Source organism: Amblyomma maculatum, chromosome 1 (assembly GCF_055883805.1).
Source record: "Amblyomma maculatum isolate TAMU_Amacu chromosome 1, ASM5588380v1, whole genome shotgun sequence".
Classification (NCBI taxonomy): Eukaryota; Metazoa; Arthropoda; class Arachnida; order Ixodida; family Ixodidae; genus Amblyomma; species Amblyomma maculatum.
Genome location: NC_139344.1, coordinates 71,941,419 through 71,960,981, shown reverse-complemented (window position 1 = coordinate 71,960,981; position 19,563 = coordinate 71,941,419).

Sequence of the window (19,563 nt, the reverse complement as noted above, 5' to 3'; positions counted from 1 at the left end):
GTGCTCCATTTACTTATGTCCGCACCTGTACGTTCGGCGTCGTGCTGGGTACGTTCGACAGACGCACCTAGAAAACGGACGGCCCTGCCGCGTGACGGCAACCTGAGGCCTCTCGCCTCAGCCGAGCGTCTCCCACCGCCAAGCTACTTGCTGATCTGACCCAAGCGCATGATTTTGTGGAACACTTCAAGCTAGAATTTCTGCTAGTAGGCTAAGACATCGGTATTCAAAATTATCTTCACGCCATAACTGAGGGTGACAGTGATAATCTGCGCTAATTCTTTCGCAGTTTCCGAACACTGCATGATCGTGCTGATCATGCAGTGGCGAAGGCCAGCAAGGCAGCCCGAGCTCTCTCCCAAAGACACCCGAGGTTCCTGGCCTATACTTCCAGCCGTAGAAAGAATTCAACGAGCTGGTTAGAAAGGCGTCCCGAATAAAGGCGCTATTTACTGCTCCGCTGTTGTATAAGCCATTCCCGCCCCCTGAGACTTCGTTGGAACAGTCGTGTTCAATGAGACGCACGAACTCTCAGACCTGTTGACCAACGGCAAGCCTTACTGCCGAGTGCATCACGCCCGCCAGGTGTGCACCGGCTGCCCGGCAGCCAATGCCCAACAGCCGTCCGTCTGTGTGCCGCTACTGCTCGTGGGTGCGTCGCCCGACATCATACCGACAGCCCGAGACGGTCACTGGTCTTGGGTGCGCCCCGCGACAGTATAGGCCGCCAGCGCGGGAGACTTCTGCCCAGCTCTCAAAGAAATTTAAAGTACGCTCCCTTCAATCACTAATGTGGCCCTCTACGACAGGCAGCAAAAATAAGGTACGGCTCCAAGCAACGTGGACTGAAATATTTCACCCGATCGGCAAGCAATGCTCCATCGCAACGGCAGCGCTGTGCAGACGAGGCACAGCCAGGGCTTAGAGCACGGGTGTGGCGAGACCCAACGTCTCGACCGAACACCACAACTTCAGGCCAGCTCATTAAGTCGGCAAAGGTCGACGATTAGGTGAGCAATGTGCAGTAGCATACACCTTCTGGCACTAACTGCCTAGACGAATCGTGACTCAAATATTCACATCTAGGCGATGTCCTGTTCCGTCCCCTATTAATAGCAGTGTGGAAGAGCAAAAGGCTCTGGAGGCTAGCAAGGTGGCGAGCAATGTTTCGACCACAAAGAGGCAAAAGCGCCCCAAGAAAGAAGAGCGAAGGTCGCATCATAAGGCAAGCCAGGGGATAGAAAAGGATGCAGCAGCTGCAGGAGGCAAAATCCATATGTGCGTAGACATATCTGCCTACCTTCTGCTTTTCGATTGCAGGGATTTCAGATATCACTGTGAATGTTTTTGAGGAAGATATCGGAGGCCAATGCATACAGAGGCAGCTCACACTAATGGAGATAAATACCCGCGTTCGCATGTTTTCAGATTAGGTTGCATAACAACAAAAACAGATAGGCTCAACAGTGCAGGTAGACGGCAGGAAAGTTAGACACAGGGTCTTTTACCTTTCATGTCTCTCCTGTCAGACACTTCTTGGCCGACATTTCATTGCAAAAGCTGGAATTATATTTAACCTATAGGCAGGTCTTTACAGCTAGGTGATGATACACCACCGCTTCAATTCTGCAAACGTTCACAGTCATCCCTGTAATAAATAAAAATCCCTGCAACTTAACGCAACAGCAGAGCTTTCCAACTCTAGCACTAGTGACAATGACATCAGCTTGAAATCATTCAAAGGTTTTTCTCGTGCAAGGCTCAAATATAAATTGTCCTGAAGCATTTTGCAACTTTGTTCACAGAGGCCCCACGAGAGGTAAAAGTGCTACGACATCGCTTCGACATGGGTGATGCCAGGTCCATACGCTTCAACCCAAAATCGCTAGCGCTCACAAGCGAGGTCCCTTGAACGGGGCTCTTAGGAAATGATCGACGCCAGAGCGGTACGACCTTCCTTATGGAAGTTCTCGTGGTCTTGTGCCTTGTGCTAACAAATATTCTTATAGCAGCTGTCTATAGGCCACCATTAGGATACAAGTCCCAATGATTTAGATTCATGAAAACTTTGCTGAAAACACCAAGACGCCGACGCTCTACTCCCTGTCCCCTTTCGAAATCAACTTGCTGTTTTTCTTCCCAATGCATTTCCACCTCTGGCCAGAGCCGACCGTCTCTTTGCCCGACGTATATCACAACCGTTTGTTTTGACGACTCTGAGAACAAGCACGCTCTCCGCTCACAGCAATTAGCCGATGCCTACTGCCGTCCTATCATCGACCGCCTTATCGGCGCTTCGGACCCGCCCAATGCTAGGCTTCGCCGACAGCTTCGCAATGTCAAGCTTGAAGATGGCATACTACGCCATTATTACGTGTATTATCCGGATGGAACTCGCTGGTTCCCAGTCGTACCGCGTGTGCTTCGCCCACGTATACTAGCGGCTTTCCACGATGACGCTACTGCAGGTCACCTTGGTTTTGACAAAACATACGACCGCGTGAAAAGATGATTCTTTTCTCCCGGCCTGTCTACCACCGTAGCTAAATACATTGCTTCCAGCCACCTGTGCCAACGTCGCAAGCGGCCGACTTCTTCCCCCGCTGGCCTCCTACAGCCCCTTCCCTGTCCCGCCACACCATTCGACGTAGTCGGCATCGACTTATATGGTCCCCTACCTCTCTCCAATGGGGGTAACCATTGGATTATAACAGCTGTCGACCACCTTACACGCTATGCTGAGACGGCCCCTGTACCGACTGGTTCCGCTGAAGAGGTAGCTAATTTCTTTTTACGGTCAATTGTATTGCGTCATGGCGCTCCTCGGGTGCTTCTAAGTGACCGCGGGACGGTCGTCTTATCTACAGTCGTATCCGAAGTTCTTCGTGCGTCATCCACCCTCCATAAGACAACCTCAAGCTACCATCCCCAGACTAACGGTCTGACTGAGCGATTTCATCGCACCCTATCAGATATGATATCCATGTACATCCCACCGGATCATCGAAATTGGGATACTGTTCTACCGTTCGTCACATTCGCCTATAATACTGCAGTACAGCGGACTACCGGTTACTCCACATTTTTTCTCGTTTTCTCCCGTCCTTCCACTACAATCCTCGACACTTCCTTCTTCTCTACGCCCGACTACTCCTCATCAGTACCAGCCCAGTTCTTATCCCGTGTGGCCAGATGCCGTCATCTTGCCCGCCTCAACCCAGAAGCGTGCCAGCAAGACCGAAAGAGTCACCACGATTCGAAGCATCGCGTGGTCTCTTTTCGTCCTGGTGACGAAGTACTGCTCTATACACCACTCCGCACCCCTGGCCTAGTGATCAATTTCAACGCCGCTATCTTGGTCCCTACGAGGTCATCAACCAAACTTCCCGAGTAAACTACCAAGTCACACCTGTTGATCCCCCAGCCGACCGACGCCACCATGGAACTGAAACTGTTCATGTATCTCGCTTGATGCAGTTTGTGCGCCGTGGTACATCGGATGGTTAGGAGCGGCTAGCCTGGCAGCTCCTAACCATCCCCCCGGGCAGATTGTGTGAGCCCTCCACGGATCTTCTTTCATTTGTACATACCATGATCTTCTTCTTCGTCTTGTACATACCATCACCATCGTCCCGCGGCGCCGGCTCCGGCGCGCACTTGGGTTTTCTCCATCAGATTAAACGCTGACACGGCATACTTTGCCTTGCCTTCACGACCTTGCTGTCTGGACCTGGCCTTCTTTCACAAGATTTTATAAGGTTTTAAGGAATGTTATTATTGCTCAACTTACAAACTTTCTTACTAAATACCATGCTATCAGTGATTCGCAGTACGGCTTCCAAAAAGGAAAATCAGTTGAATGGTCTTATTACAAATCAAAGATGAAATGCTTAAAAAATATGGATAGCAAGCAGTTCACTGTAGGCTTATTCATTGACCTCGGGAAAGCATTTGACTGTGTAAACCATAATATATTAATATATATACCATAATATATACATGATGTTGCTCTTGATCTTATCAAAACTTATCTCTCAGACAGAAAACAGTGTGTGACCTGATGTCTTCGATTACAACGGTAAAATATGGTGTGCCTCAGGGGTCGATCTTGGGATCTTTGTTGTTCATTGTGTATATTAATGACTTGTGCAATTTGCCTCTTTCACTGAAACTGGTCATGTACGCTGATGACACAAATATTTTTTTCTCCGTACAAACCGTAACCCAATGAACACTGTCATAACCTTCGAGTCGCAGGATTCATTTTGGTTCCCAATTTTTTTTAAACTTCCAGAATAAATCATTGTGGTTATGAGGCTGAAATTGTTAACTATTTTTTCAATACCATTCATAATTTTGACTCAGCGACATGTCAAATATATTGAACAACGGGACTCTACCCAGTCAGCTCTCACCCAACATGCATGAAATGACGTACTCCAGATCACCATGCTCCAGATATTGCGGCCAAACTCGGGGTTAAAAATGTTTTATTAACTTGAAAGGAAGTATAGTTAATAAAGGGCATAAAAATGAGTCCTCCTCTACTGAACATAAATTTCGCCCTTTGGATCACTTCCTGTGGGCAGTTTCAAGATATGTTCATTCCTTGGTAATGCAGAATAACAGCCGACATTTAGTGCAGAATAATAATAACTCGACCACAGGTAAAGAAATGCGCAGTACCGGTCAAACTTATTCTGTGAGCATCTGAACCGGGCCGTAAGAGAAGGAAGGCAGGTGGGAGTGAAAGCAGAAAAAGAGAAAGGGGAGCCACAGTGGAGGGTTCTGGAATAATTTCGACCACCTGGGGATATTTAACGTGCACTGACATCGCACAGCACACGGACGCCACTTCGTTTCGCCTCCATCGAAATACAGACGCCGGCGCTCGGGATCGAACCCGGGTACTCCGGCACAGTAGTCGGGCATCTTACCACTGCACCGCCACGGCGGTGCAACTCAGTGGATTTTTTTTTATGCAGAGAAACTTTGTTCTCAAGTTGCCGCCCTGTAGCCTGCAACGGGCTGAGTTGAGTGTCAGCCAGTTTCGGGAAGAGGCCAGTGCTCTTATCTTGGTGTCTTCCTGTAGATAGTCGAGCCTGCTTTGATGGCGGATACCCTACAGCTTCGTTCTCACTCAACGTTTTATCCTGGGTCGTTCCCTGAGCCATGAGGAGACGCGACTTTATCCACAGGGCATTAAGTACCACCAGTACTGCTCTGCGGTTCATAACAAGGCTATCACAAAAGCGCGGTGACAATACCAAATTAAGTCCCAGCGTTCAACGTAAGGGAAAATCAAAACCAAATGAAGCTTAGATAAAAGTGATCGCGTGTACAGTTTAAATTTTGCGTTCTGCGCGTTCCTCTTGCATTAACGTTTATGTAAAATTAAAGTTGTGCTCTAAATGTAGGTAAAAATAGAACAGCCAGTACTTAGTTTTCCGGGAGTTGCCATACAAAGCGGCGCCGCTGAATGCCGCATTTTGGAACTGTTTTGGCGGGAATTTGAACGATGTATTTTTATAAATGCTGCATAGATGGCGCCAGTAGGTGTCCAATATATTGGACAGTGGGTTTTTGTTAAGATGAATGCTTTGATAAAGGAATATCTTCTCACTGCTTAGTGTCCATTATAATGGACAAATCCTTATAGTCGGGTCTCAGGACTATATATAAATAGTTATTTGATCAAACTTGAAGAGTGGTTGCATAAAAACAGATTAACCTTGAATAATAAAGAAGCCTAAATACATTATTTTCAAGCCTCATAACAAAGCCTATGACATTGAGGTAGTCCTAAATTTTTAAGGTATAGCTTTTGCAGCGTGCGACATCAGAAAACTTTTTAGGCGTCTGGTTCGAAGAAAAGATGTCATGGAATACGCATGTTAGCAAGCTGGCGATAGAATTAAGCAAAACAGTTGGTTCTCTCTATAGGCTGAGATAATTACTTCCAGTGAGACTCAAAAAAGCAATATATTTTGCTAGTTTCTACCCTCGTCTTTCATATTGCATCTTAGTTTGGGGAGTTAGGACCATCCATAATTATAATAAACTGGAGCGACTACAAAAAAAAAAAAAGGTGTTGCAAATTCTTGACAATTTTTATGGAAACCCTAGCCAGCTATCTATTAATTCCTTGTTTACTAAATATAATATGCTTAAAGCAACTAAATTATATCATTACAAACTGTCTCTCTACATGCATAAACGTAACCTTCCAAATGATACACACCGTCCCTTGCATGCTTACAGCTTACGAAGGGAACTAAAAGCAGTGCCGCATATACGAACAAATCATGGCCGGTCCACACTTGACTACTGCATACCATCACTTTATAATAAACTTAAAACCCGCATTGAGTTCACTGCCCCGCTTAACACATTTAGGCACGAGTTAACAAATTTTCTCATGAGGCCATGAATATTACTGCGATGGTCATATTCATTTTTGATATCTGCTGTGTGCAACATTCTTTCGGGAGTGTAAGCACTGCTTTTGCTTTTGCTCTCATGTTCATATCCATTTTTGATTGCGCTGTGAAATCCACTGCAAGATGCTGCCTGTAAGCCCCCAGGGCCCAGTCAAGCTGTCTGTGAAAGCTTTTTACCTGTGGGACTCCCAACTTGTAGGGTGGAAATAAAGTGGATTTGGATGTGGAAAAGTTCTTAAGCATTCCCAGTGGTATTGGACCCAAAGATGGCACCGCCCGCTGGTGCGTAGACTATCACAGGTTAAGCGCCCTAAGCACAAAAGACTCGTACCCTTCCCCGTCCATTGATGCAGTCATGTACTCAAAAGGCTCGGCACAAGCGTTATCCACACTGTACTGCAGCATACGCTTCCTTCAGATATTTATTGCTAGTCAAGACATCGAGAAGACCGCGTTTTTATGCTCAAGAGGCTTTTCCGAATTATCGCGTCTACCTTTTGGTTTGTCAAATTCTGCAGCCGCATTACAAAGAGGGATGAAGATCGTCCTTGGAGATGCGAAATTGAACTACGCCTCGGCATACATGGCTGATGCTGCGTTTTCAAAAAAAAATGTGAAGGAACACTTCACACATTTGTGGGATATATTGCAGCGGATGCAGAATACAAGGCTTATTCTGAACCCAAGGAAGATTCAGCTGGCAGGCAATCCGGATCGAGCTCCTGGGGTTCATCGTCGAACAAGGAGCTGTGAGGCCGAGCGAGGAAAAACTCCAAGCCATTCTGCAATGCCCTCAGCCGACAAACTTGAAACGTCTGCTGCGCTATCTGGGTAGGGTAGATTTCTTCCAGCATTTTATTCCTAACTGTGCAGATCTAGCGCGCCATTTTCACCAGTTGTTACGACAGGGAGTGGCATGGACTTTGACTGTCAGGGAAGAATCCTCATTCCATGATCTCTAATGTCATCTCTCACACAGCGATCTTGCGGCTTTCAGGTCTCAGAATGCTATATGTAGTACAGACCGACCCAAGCGAGTATGGTATCGGGGCTGTTTTGCTCCAAGAACACAGCGGGCTCCTTGGCATTTGAAAGTCATACACTTTTGAGAGCCGAAATTAACTACTCGGTAATTGAGAAAGAGTAATTGACGAATTGTTTCGCCCTCAAGAAGTTTGGTCTCCATTTAGATGGAACCAAGTTCACTATTTAAACCGACAATCTGGCTACTTTATCGTGGTTCTCACGTCTACAGTACCCAGCAGGCCGTCTCTCTCGCTGGACGCTTGCATTTCAAAAATCTCATTACAGGGTCGAATACCGGAAATGAATGAACAATAAGGTAGCAGGTGCCCTTTCGCACGCTCCTCTACCAGTCCACGACCAACCAGTACCACAAGTCGTGGCCGTGACTAAGCCCGATGAGGTCTGGGGCGAACTTATCAGCCAGCAACACCTACCGGAGGCTCAGCGGGTAGATGCACAGTACCGCCGAGGATCAAACGACAGTGCAACCGGGTTACGACTGCTACCATGCAGAGCACAGATGGTATCTTCGTTCGTTACGTCGCTGCAGAGGACACGGATAGCGGTGAGTCACATTTCTAGGCTGTTGTACCTGCGAGTCTGCAAGCATCATTCATTGAGTATTTTCACAGCAGCGTGGTGGCTGCCCATAGTGACGGCATAAATACTTATGTAAAGTTGTGCCGCATTGCTACGTGACCGCTTATGCGGATGAATGTGATGAGGTATGTTCGCATCTGCACAATATGCCAGCTCCGAGGTGGGATACTCCCAGGCCTGACGCAGCCCGCGGAGAGTCCCTACCCTTTCCAAATTACTGTGTGCGACGTGATGGGCTCCTATCCCAGGTCAATAAAAGGTAATCGTTACCTCCTAGTCATCACCGATAATTTTTATAAACTGAGTGAACCTTTACCCGATGCGCAGAATCGGCTCAAAGCTGGTTTTGGACAAACTTCTCTAATCCTTCTCGCGCTTTGCTTTTTTATCACAGTTGGTTTCAGAGCACAGCTGACCACGAATAACGCCACGTATAGTGGAACCTTCGTTGAACACGTGCGCAGCACTAGGCATACAACGCAAGACCACCCGGCCAACATGACAGAGCTCGTGAATAGGAGCTTCAACGCAATGCTAGTAGTATTTTCAGAACACCATACAGGTTTACATCTGCCTACATGAGATAGGTTTTGCAAAACGAACCACAGTCCATTTTGCAAAACCTATCTCAACCAATCAAAAAATCTCACGCCAACGGCTATTCTCTTTGGGAGCGAACTGCGGTTTCCTCATGAACACGCTCTCGCTAAAGATGTGTCGGAGAAACTACGCAGGATCTTTGCGGCCACCATCCAGAGACGCTAAAAGCGGCAAAAGCGCACCTAGACATCGCCGGAAGTGAGAACCGCCGCCAGTACAAGGAACGGCGCTACCTCCCAGCCCCTACTCCTGTGCCGACCGCCTCGACCCAACACCTCCTAGGAGGTGTTCCTCGACCACGCTCGGTCTTTCAAGTAGGAGGGGGGAGTGTGGGCCTCTCCGCCCACTGAGGCCTTCGAAACGCAAGCCTATGCGCTGCGCGATCTCATGCGCGCATTTTTACAGCGAAGCTATATACGTGTACCGTCCAAGGATATTTTCGCGTCATACACAAAAAACACCAGACCTAGGGGGGGGGGGGGGGGGGCGGAACCCATTTGTTCGAAATAGCAGTCTAATCGCTGATCACCCGACGTTCGGACCGGTATTATACGCTTTGTTGGCTTTATGCACACAAAAGTGTTTATCTAGTCGAGTTTTATCATGTGTAAGGGACCCATATTGACGACCTCTGGTCATTGAAACCGTAAGGGGGTGTAACTTCTTTGGCTGTGTCAATAAATTGTTAATTTGGTTTAGAGGAAATGAAAGGCGGATGCACCTGTCACACTTTTCGGTGGACACCTATACCGTTTCGTAAGAGAAGGGAGGGAGATAGAAGTCAAAGAAGTAAATAGATGCTGTACACGAGGGCTCCGGAATTTAAGTCAGAATAGCGCGAACGTCGATATAGCCACAGGCACGTGGAAACAGCACGGACGTCAGAATAGCAAAAAAAGACAGTCAAAGTTTGGGTCTGTGTCGAATTAGATCAAGAACGTGTAATTAAGACTCATTAATGGTTAACATCACTGAAAACCATATAATATAGGCTGTATACCTCTACCGTCCAATAAAATTTTCTTGTCGTTGTCGTGAGAAAAAAAAAACGCCAGTCCTTCGGAAGGGGTTGACGTAATTCGAAGCCCTCGAGTGAAGTGCAAACCGCATAATGTACGATAACGGCGCCTGCAAACAATGCGAAGCCTGCAAACAAGCATGTATTGGAGCCACACTTTTTCTCTCCCCAGTGCGAGTGCACTCGGGTGCGACACGACGGCGCATGCTCAACCGTTGCGTGTTATCTAACGAATCTTGGCGGCGAAGCTTGATAAGCGCGGAGCAATCAGCTAACGGGGAGATATTCTGCTGGAGCAATACTGCAACTTCGACACGGTGGCGGCGGGCACCGTGGTTGCGACTGCCCATAGCAGCCAGTCGTGACGATGCCGCACTGCGCCGGGGGAATGCCATTCGTACCCTTGTCCGTACTGCAGCGAACGTGCACCGGCGGCTTGTCTCGACACCCGGCATGAGAGGCTGCGGCTTCCGCAGCCTATCTTTGTGCCACAATACGTATCAACTATTAGCATGAGGCTCCGTTTTTGTGAACCCTGTAGCTGCAGTTGAGCGCACTCTTTTGCCAATTCATTCGCTACGACAACTATGTAGCACCTCCTACTGGATTTTGTTGGACCGGAATAAACTGATGTTTTATCCCCAATGGTCGTAGCATTTTAATTAATTTGGTGGCACCATGGCTCACGAACCAAACTCTAGAAGGCGTGGTCTTCAGCCCAGGCGAAAAGCGTAACTGGTCTAAATGGTTTAAGGAACAATTCCCAGTTGATACCAGTTAGATCCCAGTTGAATCCCAGTTCCCAGTTGATACCAGTTAGATCCCAGTTGGGTCCAACTGGGATTCAGCTGGGACCTAACCGGTGTCAACTGGGAATTGTTCCTTAAACCATTTAGACCAGTTACGATTTTCACTGGGGAGTGTATAGGCACTTTGCCTGAATTATCGTTTACTCTACGTGCACGCGAAAACAGACACAATTTTTCATGTCGATAGCATTAAATCTGTCACTTGCAAAAAAGTTACTTCTGACAGACGTCTCTTTCGAGGCTCCTGCGTCACGCTTGTGTCTGCATTGAACAAGCAGAAGTTCCGCTCCAGCTCTTTTTATACATCTCGTAAATATATCGACAGGAGTCGAAGGTCTCTCTAGCAACCGATAAATTATGGATAAGGCTGGTTCCTCCCCGGATTCCGACGTCATTCTCGGCCTGCTGAGCAGCACAACATGTGCCAACCGATACTGTTGATACAGCGAGGCGGCAAGCCGAAGCGTAGTGGCGGACACGCAATAAACGCGCAAAGCACACCGAAGCAGATTAAAAGCGAAAAATGCGGGGGCGTGCAGAAGCAGATGTCGGAAAGATGAGATGAATTATGGGTTGCCAAACACAGGCAACGTCAAAAATAAACAAAGCTGAACAAAGGCAGTGCACCTAAGTCGTATTTTGCTTATCGCGGTAAATCGGGAGTATTTTTTTTTTCTTTTTTTTTTTTCACCAGCTGCTTGGAGGCGGCGTCCACGCGCACTCTATGGGACAATTTTATCCCGCGCAGGTCACTCGACGAGTCCACGAACGAAACGATTTCGGGCAACGCCGATCATCGACCGTCGCTCACAGGGATCGGCAACACGCCGCACAGGCCGATATACAAACAGCGGCGTAGAGGGCGAAGACAACGTTGCGCACGATGGAGCAAGTTTGCCCGGTAAGGACGCAGTAGTGCAGCACAAGAAAATGCCGAGCGAGAAAAGAGCAGTGGATGGCCGAGGTGCAAAGGGTAAAAGCCAATAGAGCTGCCACTCAAGCGGCAAACATAGCAGTCATCAATTTATTGATTGCGACGTAGCGTCGATACATTCAGGGAAGCACACAGACCAACGAAGACGCGAGAAGGAAAGCAAAAATAACGTGCCTGTGGGAGAAGAGCAGACGACGAGCCTTCAGGGGATCGCGAAAGCCACGTTGCGAGATGCGCGATTGAAAGCCTACACACACAAAAAAGGAGAAATACGTCGGCGGCCTCAGTACCGCAAGCTTTCCGAGAGAGGCGAGAAAACATGGGTCCCGGCGGCGCAGAAGAGGCGAGCCTTTCACGACGTCCTAGAGAGCCCGGTCAAGTGCGCGCTTTATGTGCCGCCTGCAGGCTCCTCTCGGGAGACGGGACCTTGACTGGCTCGCGCGGCGAAGGTGAGTCCACGCGGCTGATCCCAGGGATTTGCGACGGACGTCCACGTGCAGCGCCAGGGATCACCGGCTTGGCAAACAACAATAACGCCGGCTTCAACCGTCTGGTCTGCGGCGCCGTACGCACGCGCATCCATCGCCGGCGTTGACGGATGGCCCCCGTCAACCTGTCCGAGCGGTCTACGTGCGCTCGTTTCTCTCCAACTTTCCACAAGTTTGCGAACGAGCAGCCGTAGCAGCAGCAGTGCCCTGTTCGCGTGCACTGCGCCGATTTCGTTGAATAGCAAGGCTGAAAAGTTGAACACAGGGGAGCGCTTGTGTGCGGCGTCATCGTTTTGATTCCTGACGTTGAAGCTTTACATGGGCATTTATGTTCATTTAGTTTCCAGTCATGGTGTATACATGCACAAGCAAAACAAAGACCAACACTATACACTATACGCATGCCGAGGACGAAATCAAGAAATCGGAGTAACATGTCGGGACTATATTGCTCTGACCTACGCAATAATAAATAAATAAATGGCAAAGCGACAAATCATCGCCGCAGTAAAATGGCACGAAGGCAGAACCTCGCACTGAAAAAAGAACACGCGTCAAAGCACGCCGAGAACATCTCGGTAAATGGGCAGAAAGGGAACAAAATAGGGTTGTGACAGAAGAGCGCAGTAACAGCGCAGAAAACTACAAAACTCCACAGCGTAAACTCGGCGCCTACAGGGAAAGCGCGCATTCTCACGGGGAGAATACATCACGAAACAAATCGGAAGTCCAAAAAAAAAAAAAGTACGTTGGAAGTTGTACTGTGGTAGGGCCCCAAAACAAAGTGGATGGCTATTAAAATGCATGCACTCATTGACGTTTGTTGATAGCATGCCAGATACCTACGGTGTATCTGTTTGTCTTATATTATTAGACACTGCAAGCTGTCAGCATGGCGTCTCATTTGGCTTTCAGTAACATGAATAGATACGGCGACCTGAGAATTAGAGTGGACGCATGGTGCCAAGACTGCCGACATTTCGAAATGAAGAATACTTCTCAGCGCGGCGGACGCCTCCACATGTTGGGACAGGACGCGTCACTTTTCATCCTTTGTCATTTGCCGTTTCTTCGTGTGCCTTCCTCTCCTCTACCCCCCCCCCCCTCCTTTTTTTTTCTAATGCATCTTCGAACTTTTTGCCCTTAGTCCCTGCGTTGAGCAACACCATATCCGCTGCCATCGCCGCTGTTAATAAGTGGGCATGGCAACAACAATAACAAAGAATAGGACTGAAGGAGAAAGCAAATTTCACGACTGCGCGCTTAAGCCTGCTTAAAAACGGAAATGGCGAAATCTACTTTACAGGGCTGTTTTCATTATTTGCATCGTCATTTTGTTTTCGTTACTATCATCGTCGACTAAATGAAACGTCTAATCACCGCTACCATCATAATTATCAACTAAATGCAGTCATTGTCATCGCTACTATCATTCTTATGCCTGACAAGGAGAATTATGATCTATTTTCCACGAACCCGACGTGGAATAGTTGTTTGCACCCTCGACTGAAGATCAGAGTGTTGGAGGTCTGGTTATAGGTGGTGGCAGATATTTTTTCTTTAAGCGTACCACTACGCTGGACACTTTTTGCGCTGTTGTGACCGTGCATGGTCCGCGCTTGCGCGCACTATTGTGCGCCTGTGAGCATGGTATTGATATGTGCTGTTTGTGCAAGGGCTCTCAGTGAGCGTGTTCACATGAATCTTTTCGTGTGAGCATGCTTTGCTTTGTCGTGACCCTACAACTGCCAAGTTGGCCCTGTCAAGGGAACGTCAAGAAAAATACAAAGAAATGTCGCCCTGTGAGAAATAGCCGGAAGTGCTTTTGTTCAACTGTTCATCCTTCCCGTCGAGAGGCGCTATTGTCAAGTGTGGAATGCCTATTGTCCAAAGGAGGCGATCGGAGTGACACGTCCGCTGACGTACAGGAGAAGAAAGGAGCATGAGGATTACGGCCATTAGAGGATTTCCCGTGAATGCAGGAAAGAGTTGCAATTGCCGGAAAGGGACAATGCTGGGAGCAGTATTCGTGGCACGCACGTACACGGGTTTCTGAGAAGGAAATCCACTTGCCGGAACCAACATAGCGAATCTTTGTAGAAGAATCGAAATTTACCTCCTCGCCGTTCCCAAGCCCTACCCGCCAACAAGTGACCACGCCCGACGAAACAATACTGGACCAGTCAGTGCATCAGACCATCAGTGCAGTGATGTGTTCGATTGGTTGCCGATATCTGAGGGGTGTGCCCTGGAACTATAGGTCAGCATCTTCAGAGAGGGGCTGGACATAGGGGATTTAAGGACGTTGCAGAGCACGAAATGACGCTATGAGCCCTGGGTGAACGGCTCATCCAGACGCCTCTCGCTATGAGCTATTAACGCTTGCCATTTTGCTGATATACCCTTCTTTCATGTAAATAAGTTTTCTCAAAGTACCATTAAACCTGCTTGTATATATTTTACCAACTTCGAAGATTCAATCCTTCACCAACCCAGAGTCTCTGCACGCTATCAAGTGAAGGCAGGGTCCACTTAGTCCCAACGTCACGACAACTGGTGACCAGCGTTGGGATCAGAATCTACAAGCCACAACATCTGGTGATCGGAGGTGGCATCTCAAGCAACAAGCAGGAGCCACAATCCGCCAACAAGAGAGCAGCTCGGAACATCGATCGCATGTGTGGGTGAGTGCTTGGCTTTTCTTTTGATGTGGACCAGGTTCTAGAACAGGGTTAGATTATAGAACTGGTAAAGAGTGTTGAAACGCCTTTAGGTTTGGTAGTTTGCACAGTTGTTTTGGACGTAGCCAACACTCGGAGCGATCATGGACCTACAAAAGCTGCAGAAACCGGAACTGTTGCTATTGTGTGAGGAATTGGGAATTGATACAAGTGGTTTGACACGAAAACCCTTGACTTTAAAGGCAATCACTGATTTGGGAACCGATGATGAGGAGCTCAGTGAAGCATGGAACCTCATCGGACAAAAAAAGGAGGAGCAGCTCAGACAGCAGAAAGGGCGGGAAAAAGAGGAAAAGAGGCGTGAGCGTGAAATTGAGACAGAAGCAAAAAGGCTGGAGCAAGAAATTGAGCTCCGGAAATTAGAAGTAGAGTTGAGCAAGAGGTCGGGCAATTGTCCCCAGCTAGCGGTACCTCTTCTCAACAAGGAGGCAGATTTCAAGATGTCAAAGTACATGCAGCCTTATGTGATATCAGGGGATATCGGTTTGTATCTGGCTAACTTTGAGCGAACCTGCGAAAAACTGTCCTTCCAGCGAGACACTTTGTCTCAGAGATCATTGACGGTTCTGCCCTGCGAGGCAGCGGAGGTTGTCGCGCGGCTAAGCAAGGAGGACGCGGACAACTTCAAGAAAGTTAAGGCTTGCCTTCTGAGAAAGTATAGGCTTAGCGCCGAGGCGTTCAGACAACGTTTCCGAAACGCTACTAAGTCCAGGGACGAGAGTTACCCTGAATTCCTGTACAATTTAAGACTCAATTTGGGCGAGTGGCTAAAGAGCACTGATTCCTGCACTGATAGGGATGCTGTAGTTAAGTGAATTCTTTTGGAGCAGGTTTATAACTGCCTCTCAGAAAAAGAAAGAAATTGGTTACAGGACCGAGGCGACATTAAGTCGGCAACTGAAGCTGCCGAATTCATTAAGAAGTACGCTTCGCCCCCACAATTCAGTAACCCAGCAGTGGATAGGCCCCGCAATCCCAAGTTGGGTGTGAATAACCGTCAGGAAAGGCACTTTGCTAGAGTTGCAAACGAAGAAAGGAAGGCTTCTTCAGGCAAACTCCCTAGAAAGGACGGCAGTGAGAAAGGTGGGGAACTGACCAACGCGCAGAACACAAAGAACAAGCTTGAGGCTAGGAAGCCGCTCACATGCTTTAGGTTTAATGAGCAGGGTCACATTGCCGTCAACTGCCGGAAAGAAAAGATTGCTTTCTCGTATGTCAGTGACCGCGATGAAAACATGAAGCTTTTGGAACCCTACGCGCATGACCTAGTAGTCAACGGGAAGCTTTGCAAGGTACTGCGCGATTCGGCCGCAACGATGGATGTTGTCCATCCGGCGTATGTGTCGCCTTCCGACTATACAGGACAGTGTGCATGGATCCTCCAGGGAGTGGAGGAACAGAGTGTGTGCTTGCCAATCGCGAACGTGGTCATCGAGGGCCCTTTCGGCGAGTTAACAACCGAGGCTGCCGTTTCAGGAAAGCTTCCTAAGTGCTATCCGTATTTGTTTTCCAACAAATAGGACATGCTGCTGCGAAAGAGGGGCATCCTTTTCGGAGACAGAGTTGTGCAAGCCTTAACACGTTCAAAGGCGCAAGAACTAGCTGCACTGCTTATTCCAGAAAATTCCACAGCGGAGGAAACGGCAGTTAAAACAGTGGTTGATGTGGAAGATAGCGGGTCAGAAAACTTTGAGATTGAGGCATCTCAGATAAGTCAACTTGAAAGTGAGCTTGATGAGCCGCGGAATGAGGACGTTCTTGAGAGTAACCTCTTGCCGCCAGTGTCTAGTAATCTCACGAGACCTCTAAGTTGAACCCGAGAGGACTTAGCTATGGAGCAAGCCAATGATCCCAAGATACAGGAGATAAGGGAGCGCCACCGCGCCACTAAGACAGCAAAGAATATTTCTTTCGAGATGAGAAAGGGAGTGCTGTATCGCTTATTCAAGGATAAGCGCGGAGTAGAGCGGGACCAATTAGTCGTTCCCCAAAAGTACCGCGAAGACTTACTGCAACTTTCCCATGGCAGCTCGTGGTCATGTCACCTTGGAATAAGGAAAACAAAGCAGAGGCTGTTGCAAGAATACTATTGGCCTGGATGTTTTAAGAACACGGAAAATTTTGTACGGTCATGCGACACATGCCAGCGAGTTGGAAAGCCGCAAGATAAGTGGAAAGCTCCGATGGTGTTAGTACTAATCGTTACCGAGCCGTTTCACTGGTTAGTATTAGATGTAGTAGGGCCACTTCCTGTGACAGAGTCAGGGTACCGTTATATCCTTACTATGTTATGCCCAGCCACGAAGTTTCCACAGGCTGTTCCGCTGCGCGAGGTGACGTCCGAGAGTGTAGTGGATTTGCTGCTGTCAGTGTTTGTACGAGTTGGATTCCTTTCTGAGGTCCAAAGTGATCAGGGTAGCGTTTTCACAATTATCCTCATCACCTCATTTCTCGAGCGATGCGGCATTAAGGTAGTGCACAGCTCGATCCACCATCCGCAGAGAAACAGCGTAAAAAGATGGCATTCTGTTCTCAAACGCGACCTGAGGGGACTGTGCTATGAAAAGAAGCTCGAATGGGATACCTGCCTGCCTGCAGCACTTTTCGCTTTGCGGTCAGTGCCGCACGAATCCACTGGATTTAGTCCAGCCGAGTTGGTGTACGGAAGGTCACTGCGCCCACCTTTGCGAATGTTGCGCGAAGCCTGGGAGGGGTGCGGAGAAGACCCAACAGTAGTAGAATTCATTCTGAACCTCCTGAATCGGTTACATAACACTAAGGAACTCGTTGAGGCCAGCATGAAGTCAGCCCAGGCTCGTTCTAAAGAGTACTATGATAAGTCAGCCCGTCAAAGGACATTTCGTATCGGGGACCAGGTGATGTTGCTAAGAGGTTCAAGGCATAATAAGCTCGAAGTACAGTGGGAAGGACCTGCTGAAGTCGTTGCAAAGCTTTCTAACACTAATACGCAGTGAAAATCCCCGGTAGGCGTAAAGAAGTGCGCATTTATCATTGCAATCTTAGGAAGCCTTATGTGCAGAGGGAAGCCGTGGTAAATATAACGTTAAACCTTCCCGAGGAGATGAGTGAGAACTTTATTTGCCTCAGCGGAGAAGAAAGCAACGCTCAGGAGCTTCTCAAAAAGACGGAGCAGAGAGGAGAACTAAAGAAATCTCAGCTGTCCGATCTGGGCGAGCTAATAACAGAGTTTGAGGCCTGCTTCGTGGACAGGCCAGGCAGGACTGATTTGACTGAGCACGATATTGAGCTGACTTCAGACGTGCCAGTGCGATCAAGGTGCTACCGATTTTCTCCAAGGCAAAGAAAAATTCTGGATAGGGAAGTAACTCGCATGGTGGAATTGTGAGTAATAAAACCCTCGGAAAGCGATTATACTTCGCCTATGACCTTGGTAGAGTCTCCAGGTAAAGACCCTAGGCCTGTGGTAGACTACCGAAAACTAAATTCTCTCACCAGGGATCAAGTGTATCCTATTCCGAATATCGAGGAGAGAGTAGAACAGGTCAGTAGAGCGGCCTATGTGACTACGCTGGACCTTACTCGAGGATACTGGCAAGTACCGCTCACTGAACGCGCCAGCAGATACGCGGCTTTCGTCACTCCGACGGGCAGCTACCAGCCAACAATGATGAGGTTTGGGCTCAAAAATGGTCCATTTTGTTGTTCCTGACTCATGGATAGGGTTTTAAAGGGGTGGAAACATTCGTGGTGCCCTATTTAGATGACATTGCGGTTTTTTCCGATTCATGGGCGGACCATATGGTACATCTAAGAGCTGTACTGAGTCTTTTGCGTCAAGCTGGGCTAACCGTAAAGGCCGAGAAATGTAGCCTGGCAAGGGCGACCGTGGACTACGTGGGTCACAATGTAGGCCAAGGTTTCAGGAAACCCAGCGAGATTAAGATTTCTGCGGTAGCAGACTGCCCGCGGCCGAGCAGGAAGACGGAAATTCGGGCATTCTTGGGGCTGACGGGATACTACAATCACTACATCCCTAACTATTCAGCTTTGGCTAGCCCCCTGACCGACGCTCTCCGCAGGACAGAACCTACAAATGTAGTCTGGGACGAACAAAAGGAAGCCTCCTTAAACCTGAAGGCTGTGCTGATTAGCCGTCCGGTATTGCGAGCTCCAGACTACGACCGAGAATTCACGGCCCAGTGTGATGCAAGTGATCGAGGGCTAGGTGCTGTTCTCTACCAGAGGGATGACGACGGTAATGAGCACCCCGTGCTCTACCTGAGCAGAAAACTGAGCTCTAGAGAGAGGGCTTATTGCGCGTCAGAGAAAGAGTGCGCTTGCATTGTATGGGCCATTCAAAAATTGGAGTGCTATCTTGGAGTGGCCAAATTCACCGTAGAGACGGACCATTGTCCCCTGGCTTGGCTGCAAACTGCGACATCGAAGAACAGTCGCCTTCTGAGGTGAAGCTCGATTTTACAGCAGTACAATTTTGAATTAAGATACAAAAAGGGGAAGTTAAATGGGAATGCGGACGCGCTTAGCCGCTGTTTCTAAGCGGTCCCAGGTGCTCCTCACCATGTGTCCAAATTGATACTCAGGTTCTTTTCTTTTCGTGCGCTTGTATATATGTGACTATGTAAAGCAGCACGTTTGGTTTTCTAGGCATGCGTGGGTCCTGAGCGTCTTGAGTGTGGGCTTTTCTCGGACAACGATGGCAGTTTTCTTTTGACCTGGTCTCTTCAGACGGGAGCAGAGTGCTTGCTTAGACATATGGTTGAGTTTTAGAGACAGCTCAAGCAATTTGGCCTACGACAATCAAGACAACGCGACAAGCGACAGTGAGCTTCAAGTGTTCATGTGCAGGCCATTAAGTCGTCTCTTCATGCAGCAGCTGCGACTGCTGTCCTCCGTGACTCTTCTGG